The following is a 17771-nucleotide window of genomic DNA, read 5'->3' on the forward strand; positions in this document are numbered from 1 at the left end:
GACCGCGGCGGCTGCGTTTTTATGGAGGCAAAACGCTAAGGCGCCCGTGTGCTGTGCGATGTCAGTGCACGTTAAAATCCCCAGGTGGTCGAAATTATTCCGGAGCCCTCCACTACGGCACCTCTTCTTCCTTTCTTCTTTCACTTTCTCCTTTATCCCTTCCCTTACGGCGCGGTTCAGGTGTCCAACAATATATGAGACAGATACTGCGCCATTTCCTTTCCCCCAAAACCAATTATTATTATTATTATGCCCTTGTTGCCTGTGTCGTTGCTTCTCCAGACAAGCCTTCAGTTCTTCGTCGGTTTCACCAACTCCACGAGCCCGCTTTCGTGAGTTCTCTCTTGCCAACGTGGCCTCGTGACGCTCTCTGTCGTAGGGATCGCTAGAAGCAGCCCGGCGCCTCTAATGCTCTGTGGAAGAACTCGTCCCGGAGGCAGGTTCTGGCTCCACGTCTGCGGTGTCTAGGCGGCGAGCGCTGGCCTAGGAGCAAGCGGTAAGTCGCGTTGTATGACGACACAACCACATCTAAGGAGAGCCTTCAGTTAGGGTTCAAATTGAAGCGTCATTTGACCTTCAGCTTTGCTTGCGAGAAGCGGAGATTTTCGCTTTAAACCTACCAATCTCGGAGAGGAGCAGACACACTTCAAGAACGTGGACGATGGGGTGTTCGACGGAGGCTGAAGCCCCGTGTAAAGAAGCAATGCCAGCTCGAAGCAACGAATTGAACGGGAGAGAGTATGTATAGTCGTAGTGCAGTGAGTTCGTGCAGTCAAATTCTCAGTTGGGTTTATAAAGTTTAATGACAAATGATGCGCCAACCATCCTGTTTGTACGCGGCTGTTATAACGATCCGGTGAAAACAATACTTGCGGGAACTATCAAAACGAGTAGAGGAGCTGAATATTGAACGGCGACATATCGTTGCGCCTGTTCTGTATTGCGGATGGAGCCGGTCTCTGCACTTCGCTACACCATGTCTTCGTAGCCAGCGCGCAAGACTGCAGCGGTTAAACTAGAAAGGCGTGCTAAGTTAGCTGCAAAATATAATCGATGCTTAATTCATCTCCACTCATGACACAGCCCTAAAGGAGTGGCAGCCGTTTGTTAGCTAGGAATTGCGCAGTCATCCTAAAAAAAACTTGCCGTTCAGTTTATTCATTGGCTTTGGCATTAACAACTAGCTCCCTGGGTCAGTGGACGCCTCAATCCTGCTTTGAGGTATGTGGCGGTAGTGAGAGAGGGATATAGTGGTGGTAATAATAATAACAATAATTGGTTTTGGAGGAAAGGAAATGGCGCAATATCTGTCTCATATTTCATTGGACACCAGAACCGTGCCGAACAGGAAAAAATAAAGGAAGGAGTGAAAGAAGAAAGAGGTGCCATAGTGGTGTGCTCCGGGATAATTTCGACCACCTGGGGATCTTTAATACTCACCGCGGTGGCTCAGTAGTTACAGCGCTCGACTACTAATCCTGAGTTCCCGGGTTCGAATCGTACCGCGGCGGTTGCGTTTTTATGTAGGAAAAACACTAATGCGCCCGTGTGCTGTGCGATGTCAGTTTACGTTAAAGATACCCATGTGGTCGAAATTATTCGGGAGCCCTCCACTACGGCCCCTCTTTCTTCCTTTCTTCTTTCACTCCCTTCTTTTTCCCTTCCCTTACGGCGCAGTTCAGTGTCCAACGATATATGAGACATACTGCGCCATTTCCTTTCCTCCAAAACCAATTATTATTTTTATTAATTTATGGGTCAAAGTGAAGCGTCATTTGACCTTCGGCTTTGCTTGCGAGAAGCGTAGATTTTCGCTTTAATCCTATAAATCTCGGAGAGGAGCAGGTACACTTCAAGAACGCGGACGACGGTGCGTTCGAGGGAGGATGAAGCCCCGTGTAAAAAAGCAATGCCAGCTCGAAGCAACGAATTGAACTGGAGAGAGTGTCTATCGCCGTAATGCAATACGTTCGTGGTGTGGAATTTTCGCTTGCGTTCATAAAGTTTAATGACAAATGATGCGCCAACCGTCCTGTTTGTCCGCGGCTGGTATAACGATCCGGTGAAAACAACACTTGCGGGAACTATCAAAACGAGTAAAGGAGCTGAATATTGAGAGAGAAAAACATTTATTGAAATCTCAATGAGATTAGCGGCGGGCTGTCGTCTTCATCTTTGACGTCTGGCCTCTTCGCAAGGTCGGGCCGCTATTCCAGGGCTCCGCTGTCTTGCTGCTTCGCATGCGTGCTGCACAAGGCCCCTTTGGGCTGTGAAGTCGCTGCTGATGAGCAGACCCTCCCATTGCTCCGCACTCGGGGTTTTGGGTTTGTGGAATGCATAATTGCGTTTGCACTCCCATGTAATATGGTATAGCCTGGGGGTTGGCCCGCACCACGGGCATGTGTCCCTGAATTGTGTAGGGTACATTTTGTGTAGGATGTATAGTTTGAAGAATGTTCCTGTTTGCACTCTCCGCCAGTTCACTGCTTCTTGTGTTGTTAATGGGTTGTGTGGCGGAGGGTGCTTAAACCTCTGTCCTCTCTAGCAATTTAGGATCTCCCCTTATACTGGCTCCACTATGGTAGGGTTCTCCAGGGTCTCCAACACCTCAGCTTGGAACGTGATCTCGCAAACTAATTTATCCACCCTTGAGTTTCCCTCTATCCCCGTGTGTGCCAGTATCCAGAGTATCTTGTGGGTTAAGTTTTGGCTAGGGAGCCCTGTTTCGTGGAGGATTCTTAGGGCCGCCTTGCAGACTCCACCTTGCGCGTAGTTCCTGCATGTGGATTTCGAGTCTGTTAATATGATCAGTGATTTGTTTCTCCGATAGCCTTCGGCCGCCGCTAGTGCAACGGCGACTTCCTTCCCCTCTGCTACAGTGTGGCCCCGTAGGGTTGCGTATGTGATCGGTTTGCAAGCGTAATCCAGGACTGCTGCGGCGGCATTGATTATTCTTGTGCGTTTATCCCACAGATAAAGCGCTGCGTCCGTGTACACTGTGTTTTCTAGTTGAGCCAAATGGCGTTCCACATAATCTTGCCGCGCCTGTCTCCTAGCCGCGTGGAGATTCGGGTCCATGTTCTTTGGTATAGGAGAGACTTGGAGGGTTTTACGGATGTTGTCGGGGATATCGGGGGATTGATCAAAATGCCATTCCCTGTAGTAACCTAACCTCTTTAGGAGTGCTCGGCCGGCGGCTGACGTTCAGAATCTGGAATTCTGCGTCATGAGTTGTACTTCCGCTAGTTCGCTGAATGTGTTGCTGAGCCCCAGCTGCAGCAGCTTGTCGTTTGGCGTGTTTCTAGGCAGGTGTAGCGCCGTCTTGTATGCTTTTCTTAAGAGCGTGTCAGCTTCTTCTCTTTCTTGCTTGTTCATGGGGTGGTACGGGAGCGAGTAGGTGACTCTGCTGACCACCTGACGTCTGACCAGTTTTATCGTATCAGCTTCTTTCATTCTGTATCTTCTTTGGGGGACCCTGGTTGTCATACGACTCACCTGCTCCGTTGACTTTTGGAGCAGGCTGATCGTGTGGCTCCATTTATTACTTCCTTGGATCCACATGCCCAAGACTCGTATCATGTTTCTCTATGGTATGTTTTGTCCCTCGAGCTTCACTTCTAGCTCTGCTTGGGTGGGGCGTCTTCCAACTCTAAGGAGCTTGGATTTCTCCGTGGGGCAGGCTAGTCCCCTTTCTTTAACATAATCTTCCACGCAGCTTGCTGCTTCTTGTAGTTTCTCTTGTTTTTCTCCCAAGGAGCCTTGGTTGACCCAGACTGTAATATTATCTGCGTACATTGCGTGTTGTATACCTTCAATCTTGCTGAGTTTCTTGGCTAGACCAATCATCGCTATGTCAAATAATATGGGCGAGATGATGGAGCCTTGTGGCGTTCCTTTGCTCGGGGTAGTGAAGATATCGCTTCTCAAGTCCCCAAGTCCTACGGTGGCCATTCGGTTGGTCAGGAAGGCCCTCACGTAGTCATGTGTCCTTCTTGCGTAGTTGGCGTTATTCAGCCCTTCCATGATAGCTGCGTGGCTGACATGACATTGTCAAAGGCCCCCGCCACATCCACCTTAAACGGCTAGATCCGACGATGACCTTTTCAGAGTTCCTCGTGGAATACCTCGCCCTATTGCATGCGTTATCCGTAGACTACGTTTAAACGTGGCATTCACGCGCAAATACTTGCACTTAATAGGACAAGCGGACTACCCGCAATGTACCGCATGTGGCGTGCTAGAGACTATAGAATATGTTTTTGTGGCGTGCCCAGCGTATGCACGTGAAATACTCATACTTGCATCTGCTCTGAAGCCTATGGACACATCGCTCCTCTCTGAGGATTTGATCCTCGGCGCTTGGCCAGATTGTTTTAGAACTGTAAAGGCAACGCGAGCGTTCTCACGCTTTTTGAGCGACACGGACCTTGTCTCGCGTTTGTGATGTCAGAAAGTGTGCCTTTTTTAAAGTAGTTTTTCTTCTGCCTCCTCCCATCATCATCGTCCCCCATCGTGACCTTCTTTTATCTCCTCTTCCCGTCTCCCAGAGCAGAGTAGCAGGACAGATATTTATTTTTCAGGCCAACCTCTCTGCCCTTCCTATCAATAAACCCTCTCTCTTTTGTCAAAGGCCCCTTTGATGACGAGGGCCATGACTATGTTTTTGCCCGTTTTGGGTGCTGATTCGAGGACCGCCTCCTTGATCTCTAGGAGGACGTCTTGTGTCGATAGGTTTGTTCTGAAGCCAAACATGCTGTGCGGGTATAGCCTTTTGTTTTCTAGGTGTAGTTGGATCCGTTTCGTGATGATTTTCTCGTAGAGCTTCCCCAGGCATGAAGTGAGAGAGATGGGTCTGAGGTTCTCTATCTGCAGCCTCTTGCCCGGTTTAGGGATCATCACCACTACGGCGTGCTTCCACTCGTCTGGGATTCTTCCCTCTTTCCACTGTGTGTTGAGGTACGCTGTTAGTTGATACGTCGCCTCGTCGCTGAGGTTGCTTATCAAGAGTTTCTGATTCTGTCAGCTGCCGCTGCCGTGTTCTTGGTTATCGCCCTCATTGCCGCGGTGACTTCCTCGCGTGTTATGGGTCTGTCCATGTCGGGGTTCTCTATTCCTAGGTACTTTCCGTCGTAGCCTTCGGGTGCGTTCTTGCCGTAGCATTTTGTTCTTACCGCCTCGAGTAGTTGCTCGTCGTTACCCTCATATTGGTGTACGAGTCTTTGGATCGCCTTTTTGCTTTCGGCCTTAGTCTTTGTGGGATCCATAAGGGCTTTAAGTATGCGCCACGTTTTAGCCGTGCTGAGCGTTCCGTTCAGCGAGCTGCTGAACTGTTGCCACCCTTGTCTGGCTAGCTGTGCCGCCTACTCTTCCGCCTGAGTCGTGATTTCCGCAATTTTCTTCTTGAGCTTCTTATTCAGCTTCTGTTTTTTCCATCTTTTGGTGATCCCGCGTCTTGCCTCCCATAGCCCGAGTAGTAGCTTGTCCACCTCCGGCACTTGTTCCGTTCTATCTACTTCTTGCATGTGTATTTCTTGTATTTGCTTTAGCTGCTGGCACCACTCCTCTATCGTGGTGATTTCGCTTTGTAGCTGTCGGCTGTGTTGTCGAAATGCGTCCCAATCCATTAGGCGGGCCGTGCCGATCTTTCTCTTGACGTTTTCTGACTCTATCGTGGTTCTTAAGATACGGTGTTTGCTGCCTAAGTTTTCCAGTAAGTTCTCCCACTCGGCCTGCTTTGCTCATTAACAAATGTTAGGTCTGGACACGTGTCTGGGCTGACGCTGTTACCCTGCCTTGTTGGTTTGTTTTCATCTGTTAAGAGCTCGCAGCCTATCCCTTCTGCTGCGTTACATATATTCTGCGTTTTTCTCTCGGCTTTCTGGTATCCCCAGCTCGGGCTTTTGGCATTAAAGTTCCCTGCTACGATTAGGATGTTCGACTTGGCTAGCCTATTCACCTCAGCGAAAAGCTTAATGAAGTCGCCGTGCTTTTGTCTGGGTGGGGGGGGGGGGCTGTAGAGATTTACTACGAAGGTGCTTTTGGCTCTTCGTTTCTTCTTGGGAATTATTTCTGTTATCACGTGTTCTATCTTTGTACCCTCAATTTCTTTGTGTGCTATGGTTACTATCTTGTTACTGATGAGGGTTCCGGTGCGTCCGCTTTCCTGGCATGTGTACCCTTTTAGCATGGGTAAGTGTTGGTTTCATGAGGCGTGATAATGTCTGGTGGTGTGTCTTTCGTGTTGATGCACTGCTGTAGGAGCCCCTGCTTACGCCGGTAGCCCCTGCAGTTCCACTTCCACAGCTCTAGTTGGTTTTGTCCTGCCATGTTGTGTTGTTGTTATGTTTGTACTATGGGTTTCTGCTCCGAATCTCCTCTCGTTGTATAGCCTATCTCTGGCGTCGTTTATGGTTTTCGGCGTATTTTGATTTTTTTACATAGGTGCTGAAGCTTTGATCCTGCAGCGCTACTTTCTGTTGTGTTTGTTGTTTTTGGCTTTGCATTGTTGCCATAAAGCTCTTCATCTCATCTCTGAAACTTTGCTCTTGTGACTGTTGTGTGGGTTGCTCGGCTGGTGGCGGTAGTGATCTCTAGGTGAGCACCCTGCCTGCCTTTGCCACTGCATTTCCCTTATTAGGTCGTCTATTCTCTTCAGCTGCCTCGACTCTTCGCGGCATAATTCTAGCTCTTTTTTGAGCGCTTTGTTTTCCTCGGCTAGCTTCATCTCGTTATTTGTTTGCATGTTATTGTTGTTAGTGCTTTGCCCCGGGTGCGGAATAAGTGATTTGGGAGGGCCCGCTCCCCCGCTCACCTTAACGCCGCTCTTCTGCTGTTGCTGTGGTTGCCACTGCCGCTGGCGCGGGCCGCCGTTCTCCTTCCCCAGCGGTGGGTAGGACTCGTCCCTGCTGGCGATAATAAGAAATAATAATAATAAGTTTAATAGGATATGATGCGCCAACCATCCTGCTTGTACGCGGCTGTTATAACGATCCAATGAAAACAACACTTGCGGGAACTATCAAAGAGAGTAGAAGAGGAGCTGAATATTGAACGGCGACATAGCGTGTGCCTACCCTACATTGCGGATGGGGCCGAAGTGTCTGCACTTTGCTACACTGTGTCTTCGTAGCCAGCGCGCAAGTCTGCAGCGATTCAACTAGAAAGGCGTGCTAAGCTAGCTGCAAAACATAATCGATGCTTAAAACATCTAAACTCATGACTCAACACTAAAAGAGTGGCAGCTGTTTGTTAACTAGGAATTGTGTAGTCATCCTGAGGCTGTTGATTAGCTGAGTTAATACAGGATACAAAAAACGAAAACTGTCGGCGTTCAGTTTGTTCATAGGCTTTGGCGTTGAAAACGTCCCAGACTCTAAAGATTTTGAGGAAAGGAGGAACGCATGACTTTCTTCCTCGATCAGTGGTCGCCTCAATCATGCTTTGAGGTACGTGGCGGTAGTGAGCGAGAAATAAGGTGTTGGTAATGAAGATAAAAATAAATGGTTTTGGGTAAAAGGAAATGGCGCAATATCTGTCTCATATTTCATTGGACGCCAGAACCGCGCCGAAAGGGAGAGAAATAAAGGAGAGAGTGAAAGAAGAAAGAGGTGCTGTAGTGGAGGGCTCCGGGATAATTTCGACCACCTGGGGATATTTAATACCCTCCGCGGTGGCTAAGTTGTTAGAGCGCTCGACTACTGATCCGGAGAGTATTTTCAAGGTTTTTACGGATTCGTCATTTCACTGCATTTAGCAACGGGGTATATTTTGTAAAAGGTTTCAGGCGGCTGCGTTTTTATGGAGGCAAAACGCTAAGGCGCCCGTGTGCTGTGCGATGTCAGTTTACGTTAAAAATCCCCAAGTGGTCGAAAGTATTCTGGAGCCCACCACTACGGCACCTCTCTCATCCTTTCTTCTTTCACTCCCTCCTTTATCCCTGCCCTTACAGCGCGATACAGGCGTCCAACAATATATGAGACGAACATTATTAAAATTATATTTTTTTTTGGGGGGGGGGGAACGGAAATGGCGCAGTGTCTATCCCATATATCGGCGGGCACCTGAACCGAAGCCTTAAGGGAAGGTATAATGGAAGGGAGAAAAAGAAGAAAGGTAGAGAGAGGTGCCGTAGTGCAGGGCTCCGGAATAATTTCGACCACCTGGGGATCTTAAACGTGCACTGGCATCGCACAGCACACAGGCGCCTTTGTGTTTTTCCTCCATAACAACGCAGCCTCCGCGGTCGGGTTCGAACCCGGGAACTCCGAATCAATAGCCGAGCGCTCTAACCGCTTTTCGTTTCCTCAAAAAGCAATTTTCACAGTACGGAAAGAAACTAAATTTGTATGTATATTGATCGTTATGTCATTTGTGAAGACTGCGTGGTGACGTTTTTCAATGGCTGTAGACGGTCTCCCTTAGACAACGGTCTGTTGCAGGTTTTGTAGATAGACCTCTATACATCGTCTATAGACAATGGTGCCCAGCACTGCCAGACCATATACTTATGAAATATCAGTAGACTGTCCATAGCCTTACGTTTACTGGACCAGTAGACTTTTGTCTATAGAGAAATCCACATGAAGTGAACGGCCATAAGTCTCTCTGTAGACCCCGTCTATAGACTGTCTATTAACCAGTGTCTACTAGGCTTTCAGTAGTTTTGTGTATAGACTGTCTATAGACAAAAATCAATAGGAAGTGTCTGGTAGTAAGTCTACAGTTCGACTATAGACTGTCTGCTGTGCTGTGTCGCTTAGGCTTTCAGTAGACCCTCGTCTATAGACAAAAGTCTACTAAAAGTGTATCGCCATAAATCTATAGGCTGTGTATAGACTAGTTTAAAGAAAGTCTAGAGTCATTATGGAGTCACGTATAAAAACAGTGTTTGGACGGTCTAAAGAAATTTTTGTAAGGATAGGTCATGGCCAGTGTCTATATCTTTGCAATAATTTCTTGTAACGAGCGAAGTGCTTGCCAGATTTTTTTCAGCATTATCTTCAAGTGACGCTACGTGAAGCTCCACTAAAACAACAGATTGGAACACATTCTTCGTAAAAAACTTCAGTGATAATTTTCCGTAGATTTTCACTGCTAATACTCATAGCACCATCACGGTTTTCTAGAAGTATAGTACTTGCATTCGTGACACTCGATCTAATATCTTTTGTAGCGAAAGCTACATCACTGCAGCCGCTTCGCCTCTTCAGCATGGTCGCACTTTCGGCGTTGTCGCAACGCTCTGCGCGCCATCTAGCATGACCTCATTTAGCCTTTGCGCTCGTCGTGGAGCAGACGCCGCTCGCCTCGCCGGTTGTGCGCATGCACAGTAGAGGAAGAGGGGCTGTCGCAGTGTGTATATATCTACATCCGGTTCGGCGTAGCGGGAGGCGAGCCGCAGTTTGTTCGGCGTCGCGTCCGCGCCTCGTCATCGCTCGGAGCCCGCAAGAGAGGGCGACCAAACACATGAGGACCTACGAAATAGCTCTCCAGATGGGGTGGGGAGACATCGTTCGTAAAATCCCCTTAATTATCCCCTGTCCGTAGCTAATTGTCCCATTCAGCGGCAACGGGGACCTTATACGGGGGCATGCAAGGGGGACAATAGCAAGGGTACAGAAGGGGCACTGCTGCCTTCGCAGAAACGGGCCGCGGCTTTTGGCCCCACCAATCCCCACCTACGAGGTAATTCCAGCGCCGACGCTAAGATCTGGCCTCGCCAGATATCTGCATCTCCCTGCATCGCTTCGCTCCAAGCGCCGAATTTTCGCCTCCGGCGATGCCAGTAACCCACACGCTGACGCGGCGCCAAAGAAACGCTGCCTTGTGCTTCGGCCGTTATGGACAACGATGAGTCGGCTAGGCTGAAAAAAGCCAGACTTCGGCGTCGGAACGAAACAAGGACGAGACAGCGTGCCGAAGAGACTGAAGAAGAGCGTGTCAAACGTCTCGATAAGCGTCATATTGTCGACGCTGCTAGAAGAGCTCGCTGAACATAAGACAGCGAATCCTCGAAGGTAGAAGACGACGTGCCGAGTTTGGAGTCTGTGAAGAAAGTCAGACTTTGTCGTTGGAACGAAAGAAGCATAGACAGAGATTACCTAAGGAAATAATCAGTAGCAGTTAATCGCGTAACCATAGCGAAGCTTAAGCGTAGCCATGACCTTTACCTCTCGCTACCTACCGAGTTTAACGAAAGCTAAACAACAGCAACAGAATCCATTTCGGCGGCGAGGAATCTCGCGGTGCACTGCAAACGCTGTCTCATCGAACGGTACCCTGGCGACCCTAACCCTGTACCCTGCACAGCAATCTTGCATGAAACAAGCATTCTAGGAACACTAAAAACGCGCTCGGAACGGGAAATTTTCGAAGATATGTGCATTGATAAAGAAGGCTCAAAATGTGTCAGCACCCCATCTGTTTATCTATCAAAAAAAAAATTGTTGTTCTTGAAACGTGGCGTTGCTACTGCGCGTGTGTGAATATCAGCAATAGAGATGTCTTATCTTGAATGTTTTTTCGATTAAACGACAGTTGAAGACTAGCGTACGTTCTGTGTATTTGTGTTCTTGTCCCTTGTGTTCACTAAGCGCTAGAAAATATGAGTTCAATCCATTCAATAGACGGAGCCAGCATCATCAGTTTTTCTCTTCAGAGATTTCTGGCTCTTTCACCCCCCTCCTGTCGTTGAGATAAACACAGAGATTACCTCTCTTGTACTCACCTATCCCTGAGAGAGAGAGAAAAAATATACCGTGTTTAAAGTAGAGTTGACCACCGGACTGAGATGGGTTGATCTAGGGTCTCAAGAAAGAGATGTTGCTCGTTTTCGTCAAAAAATTCAGCGTGTACATCTGTATTCTATTTCTATTTGTACACTTAAGTTCATTTTATTAGAATAAAAAGAGTAAGTTCAAGATGTCCCGCGAAAAAAAAAATTGGCGGTGGAAAACGTTGCAAGAATCGACAAAGGTGCTCATGGTCACAGATTGTTCAAACATAAACGAGCACATTGCAGATAGCCAGCTCTAATCGCCACTAAGTCCCAGGTGACGTAAAAATGTTTGTGCAGGGGCCGACACGCTACACGAATACTCCAGTGACGTCCACTGCACATTGGTAAAAAATATTGCCCCAGGCGTCGAACATCCATACATGATAAGAGGCAATGTGTCAGCAACGGTAAAAAGAGCTACATATATGGGCCATTCCAGCAGATTGTGTGTGGACGCGAGCACATCCCTCACCTCTTTCGATTCATTAATTTCAATAATGATTGTGTGATGCAGAGAACATACATTAGGCGAAAACATTAGAATGCCAGATTGTCCCTGTCTTAAAATTCTTAAAGGAGCATCAAAACTCTTAATGGGATATAAATAACCTGCTCTCTTTTGCTTCTTCTTATCTGAATATAGAGGTAGGCTCCATGTGGAATCTACTTCTAAACCAGGGCTGTCTGTTTTATAAGGTCTACCGGCTATGCATTCTTCCATGTCGAAGTTTATAAAACCATAAGGTACTCAGCTCCCAAAATGAAGCTTCTTGTTTAGAAGACTACATCTAAAGCAAAAGTGACGCATGAAGATCAATGTAAAAGCACAATATTATCTCTTTCGGAAAACTCCCAGTGCCAGTTTTTCGTAACGCGGGTTACTGGAGGGTGCCTAATGCATTTTCAAACGAGGAAAATAAAAAAAGAAAGAACCGGATGTCGATATTATGGTCGAATATTAGGGGAAAGAAAGTGAAGGCCAACGACATCTTTTTCGATCGCACCGCTTTTTGAAACGGCTGCTTTCTGCTATATGAAACAAAAAGTCAGTGGCGAATACTGCACAAACAAAGAAATATTGCAAAAACAAAGAAGTATTTTCAACACATTGACGTAAATGGTGACAGGTGGGGTTTGAGCACTCCAGAATAAAAACATGTGCCTCATTTTGCAGTATCGTTCCCGCTCAGGGTCGCAGCCCAACAAAAAAAAGAGCTATAATTCTGCATCTGTGCTATATGGCACCTGGTCGAATTAAAAAAAAATGCACGCATATTATCTGCCAGTCCAAGCTTCATAAAGAGATCACCAGGAGCGCGAGGAGCACATCTATTTCAGGAGCTGCGAAAGGAAAAGTAAGTTCTCAGTGTGAACAAATCCTACCATCCTTAACTTGCTTTGGCTTACGACCGAAATGTCGAATAGCGCAGTCTTACTACTAGTATGCTTGTTTATTGAGCGTACTAATTTAATTTGATGACTTAAGTTTGCAGCCAATAATTTCTGTAAACGAAACCCACAGGTCTATTGCTAACCGCTGGAGAGAGACCGCAATTCTTGGGGTGAAAGAACAAAACTCTGACTGTCGCCTCCACAGGTATGCTCTCCAGCCGACGACAAATGGTAGAACTGTCGGCATCGTTTGCCGAACACGTGGTCTATAGACTTTTCTCCCCGACTGTACACTACTTCTGCACGCAGATTAGGAAGCGCAAGCCATGATGGCCTGTGCTAAAATTAAAGCTTCGTAACACAGGCCTTTGGCTCCGGAACCTTTAGGGGCTGGCGCTGAAGGAAGACGACAACCGCGGGACGCTCCGATGCTCGCTTGTGCACTGCAAATCTTAGACTGATCGCGGGACGTTTCGATAATTGCTTGTGACGTAGCGCCCTGCTGACCGTCCTTTACTACAGCTTACGCTTTTGTGCGGCGTATCGTATCATCAAAGTTCTTCACACTGTTGATTTCTCCTATGGTCCAAGGACTTAGTTTTTAACTGGAAGACAAAAATTTCTCTCGATATGTGTTTTTCCTGAGCCATTCAGCGCAATAAATCTTCCTGCAGACAGCCATTCTATTTATCGCTTTAGAATTAGGGCAAAAAAACCGATTGCTCTTACTAATACATTATCCGAAGCGCGCTTTATACATTTCGTAGCGCTCTCGTAATGGATACTCTCATCATTCCAACTTGCTGGTCGTTCTGGTAGCGGTACTTGCTTCGATGACAGTGTTTCCGCCCGTCAACGCACAAAACGTCCGGCAAAGATCCCAAGACTGCGATGCCAAGCAGGTAAGATCCCTACAGTTTGACATCGCTAGCTGATTAAGTATAACTTCCCGGGTTTGGCATCTCGCCGTCGTCTCGTCCACACGAGAGAGAGAGACTCTTTAATGAAGAAACAGAGAATTTAGCCGGCGTTTCAATATCGCTGGTATGCTACTCTGCGTAGGAAGGGGAATTTTGGGAGATAAAGACTGAAGGAGAGCAGCATGGAAGAGGTGGAAAAAAAACGAAGATAAAATGCAGCCATGAAATGGGTACTAAGGATGCAGTGGCGAGTATTGATGTAACCTATGGAATGATGGAGTGCATAGTCCGACGAATGGGCTGACGAAGTTCACTGCAAGAAGAATGCATGAAGGTAACCTGCAAGTGAATTTAGAGCTTATCGAGATGTCCAATGTCTTTTAAATATGTAAAAAGAAAGTTCGTTGCAAGTCTCTGTTGCCTGAAGCAGGCTAAGGGGCCTAAAATTTTGTCCATTGTTAGGGGTACTGGGCAGAGCTTCTGCATGCAATGTTCATAGTACGCATGCTCGTTAGCTTACGCAGGGCACCCAAGCAGGATATGTTCCACAGTTTCTTTCGAAGCACAGTTGTCACAATGCGGACTGTTCATTTGTCCAAAACGGTATCGCAGGCCATTTGTATATGCAGCATTCAGACGAAGTCGGTGATAAAGTGTCTCGAGTTGTCGAGGAATTCTGGGTGAGAGTCTTGATCTAAGATGTGGGTCGATTGAGTGAAGAAATTGGTACTGATGTGTCGGCAAACTCCAAAGCCGATACGTTTCTTCGTACGCAAAACTTTTAGCCATTTGGGACGCATCAGATTTCGTGAGAAAACTTCGAATGTATCTCTGATGTTGATGGCCCTTACGGGCCGCTTCATCTGCTTTTTCATTAGCCATAATGCCACAGTGAGCAGGTACCCACGGAAATGTTATGCAGTGGCCTGCGGCAAAAGCGAAATGATGGATATACCCAATGTCCAGGGAAACTGGCTGGTGATTCGTTTTCTTCAGCAGGTTGGCCAAGATCTGCAGAGATGCTTTTGAATCGGTGAAGATAACCCAACGGCCGGCGGTTCGGCGCAGGATGTAAGAAACAGCTTCCTTAATGCCGTGAAGCTCAGCTGGTGTAGAGGAGGTCTTCCGCTGCAGCCGGTAAGAAAGGGCATGGCCTGTTGAGGGCACATAAAGGCCACAAGAAGAAGTTTCTTTAGTATTTGAACCATCGGTGAAGATATGGGTGTGCTGCGTATATTCTTCGATTAAGTAGTCGAGAGTAGCTTGCAGAAGTGCTGCCTGTGGCATGCGGCTCTTTGCATTCACAAAGAGCCGCATGCCACAGGCAGCACACGCCTTCCTGCCATCCTTGCTTTATTCCAACGGAAACATTTTTTATGGCAAAGCCTCGTAAAAGACAAATAATGAAATTGCCTCTGCTTGCTCCGCTAATAACAGCAGGCTTAATCCAACAGTAGTCATAAATGAATCCACCGAAGATGCGGCTCGGGAGAATATTTTCAGCAGAATGTCAAGAATTTATGAACAAATATAATCAACGAAACTAATGAACCAAAACGCTGCCATTGATTAGGCCCGATCAAACAAACCTGTTCAACTACTGTAAAATCGTGCGTTTGTGCAGAAGGTAAGGAAAAGGAATTCAGATGTCGGAGTGGCGTAACGGCAGCTTACGGGCTCCGACTATCGAGACATCTAGCCCTTCAGTGACCGCTTTCCAGGTTCTTTTCCCAAGCCTGGTTCCCCACCCTGACCACACCGCTTTGTCTCGCAACGCATGTTTTTTTCTCGTCGTAGAGGCATACTTGGGGCATTACTCCAAAGTGCTCGAGGCACTGAAGGGAACCCATTTAAGGTGTTCAGGCTCACTGTGGCCAGTTTAAATAGACCTCGAGAATCTGATGGTGTTATTTCGCTACGCGAGGGATACACCGCGCTTACTCCAAGGTGCTCGATTAAGAGATAGAACCCCTTTCAAAATGTTCAGTCCCAAACTGGCCTGTTTAAGCACCGTCGCAAGATGTGTTCGCGCCACTTGTAATATACGGATTCATAGTTCCCTTTTGGACTTATCAGAGTTTGAACACCTGGATGTCAAAACGCACTATTAAATGAGCAGGGTATGTTGCTGAGCTAGCTGATTGGGTTCTGTCATTAAGGAATGTGAACAGCTAGAAGACGAAGGACATAGAAGAGAAGGACAAACAACTGCGCGGTTGTTTGTTCTTGTGGTATATGTCCGGCGTCCGCAAGCGCTGCACATTCCATAATGTCCGAACCCAAGCAGCTTGCTTAGCAACATACCCTGCTCAGTTGAAAGTGCGTTTTTAATACACGCATGGAAATTCACATCCGAAAATGTCGCCGTCCTAAAATGCATAAAAAATATCTTCTACTTGGAGTGAGCGGAGATAAAAAATTCACAACATATAAACAAAAAATGTGCACAACTACAACAATTGGCAAAAACAGTAATTAGAGTATAGTAACATTACATTAACATTAAAAAATTAATTTTGGAGTACGTAACTGTTTTGCTTCCATTAGCAATACCTAGAAACAGTTCGCGAAATCGAGTGCTTAAAGCGTTGAACAAAATAAAATAATAAGCCCTAATACTCAAAAGTTATTTCGTGATATTCTGTCGTTTTAGAAAAAAAAACAGGAGCAAATGCATTCAGTTCGAAATAATATTATTATATTTCTGAGGGCTACTCATTTTAATGGTAACTGAATAAAATATGGTCTCGATTAGGGACTTTATTTTCAATTTATGCAATATATTTCGACGCTTATCGTTATTCTAGAATTTCGTGTTACTATACGGTTTTTATTCAATTTCTAAAGAAAATCGGACGTGTTCGTTTTTAACAAATTCGATTTAATGTTTGCCATTATTCTGAATTCTTGAATTTCTGAAAATTTGCACAAGCAAATAAACAAAAAGCTTACTCGACAGGAAGTAGGAATTTGTGATAATAGAAAGTATTGAAGAAAACAGCGAGAAGGTTTATCCTCTTGTTCCTACTAGTCCCATTGTCGGCCAGATTAAAAATGTCTTTCATGGGGCGTCCACTGTCCTTAATCATGTTTGCTATATTATTAATGAAGAAGTATAAAAGCCAGGAATGATTAAAGCGCTACTTCTAACAGAACAACTTACATATAATTATCGAACACAGAGTCAGTTTGCAGAAACTTTTGTCTCGTTCTGCGAAAGTTGAAACGCGATTTGGAGGTGCGAGAGTCGAAAGTGATTTGGAGAAATCGCGAAATCAACTTTTTTCCCCTGTTGTGATATACACCATTTGCAGTAAAAAGGTACAGCATTTATGGCAAAACAAAGTTCAATTACTTTGTTTCTCCACATTTGTCCCTCATATATAAAAAAACATCATCCATCCTACTCTGAAAAACCATCCTATCTGCACGCATACGCATTTACCGAGTGCAACAGGTAAAAGTAACCGAGATTTTAAAAGGCAGAGTGTCTTCCCAAATGAAAAAAAATTCGCTGTTCAGAGTCGCGTGGATTAGTCTGCAATTTTTTGTTCACTTCATTTTGATCTCATAAAATGAGATCTAACGAAGCTCTAAAATTAATTTGGATTAGTCCAGCTATACCAGGATATACCAAGCAAAAGCGAGATTGAGGTCTCCAGTGGCCCACAGAGCCGGTTGTGCGCCTTTCCGTTCCTGAAAATGAACTGTCTTTGCAAAGTCAACGCCAATGAACTCTATGAACGCCGTTGGCTCACTCGTTTTGTTTGGATTTTGCGGAAAGGAAAAGACACAGTAATCGTCTCACATATCTCAGTGGACACCTGAATTGCGCCGTAAAGGAAGGGATAAAGAAGGGAGAGAAAGAGGAAAGAGAAAACTGAAAATCGAAAGTTGTATTTTGAGGAAAGGAGAGGAGCTGCGCAGCGGCGGAACACCTGTGGCTCGGTGCTACTAGTGGCGCACACGCACTAGTCACTAGGAAGAGAGGGATGGAGAGAAACTGCACCGTGCGTGACGTCACTTGCTTTTCACTTCAAAATGTTTTTGCTTTGACTCATGAGCTGGCAGCGCAATACACAGTGCTTTCAACAGTACCATTTGCCTGACTGCAGGCGCAGAAAGCAAGCTTATAAATTGGGCTAAGTGGTGCAGTACCTGTTTCACATCTCGGCGGACAACTTATTCGTGGTGTAAGGTAAGAGATAAAGGAGGGACTGAGAGAAGAGACGAAGAAAGAGGCGCAGTAGTTGATGTCCTCGGAATTAATTTAGACCACCTGGGGATCTTTAACGTGCATTCACATCGTACAGCACAAGCACGCCTGTGCGTTCCGCCTCCATCGAAATGCGGCCGCCGTGGTCGGGTTCGAAACCGGGTAATTCGGATCAGTAGCCGAGCGCCCTAACCACTGAGCCACCGTGGTAGCGATGGGACACTAACCTCTGTCGCGCTTTGAAGTACGTGGCGGTGGTGGTCACCTACGAAAAATTCGTGTTGAAAATTCAAAATTTTTTTTTTCTGGAAAAGAGATAGGGCAGTAAATGTGTCACTGCTCGGTGTACACCCGAACCGCGACGTAAGAAAAGGGAGGAAGGTGCGAGTGAAAGAAGAGACAAAGAGGTGCCGTTGTGGACGGCTCCGGAATATTTCAGGTTTGCTGCAGCTCTTCCCCAGCCAAG

General features: G+C 46.4%; 1 long non-coding RNA gene across 1 annotated transcript in view; it reads left to right on the forward strand.

The window, feature by feature from the left end:
* Positions 1-415: 415 nt before the first annotated feature.
* The window catches only part of LOC144134841 (uncharacterized), a 40510-nt gene continuing 23154 nt past the window's right edge, over positions 416-17771 (forward strand). The window contains exon 1 of the long non-coding RNA XR_013315277.1: positions 416-496. This is a non-coding gene — a long non-coding RNA (uncharacterized LOC144134841). The remainder of the gene's footprint in view (positions 497-17771) is intronic.

This window comes from Amblyomma americanum, chromosome 5, assembly GCF_052857255.1.
Source record: "Amblyomma americanum isolate KBUSLIRL-KWMA chromosome 5, ASM5285725v1, whole genome shotgun sequence".
Lineage (NCBI taxonomy): Eukaryota > Metazoa > Arthropoda > Arachnida > Ixodida > Ixodidae > Amblyomma > Amblyomma americanum.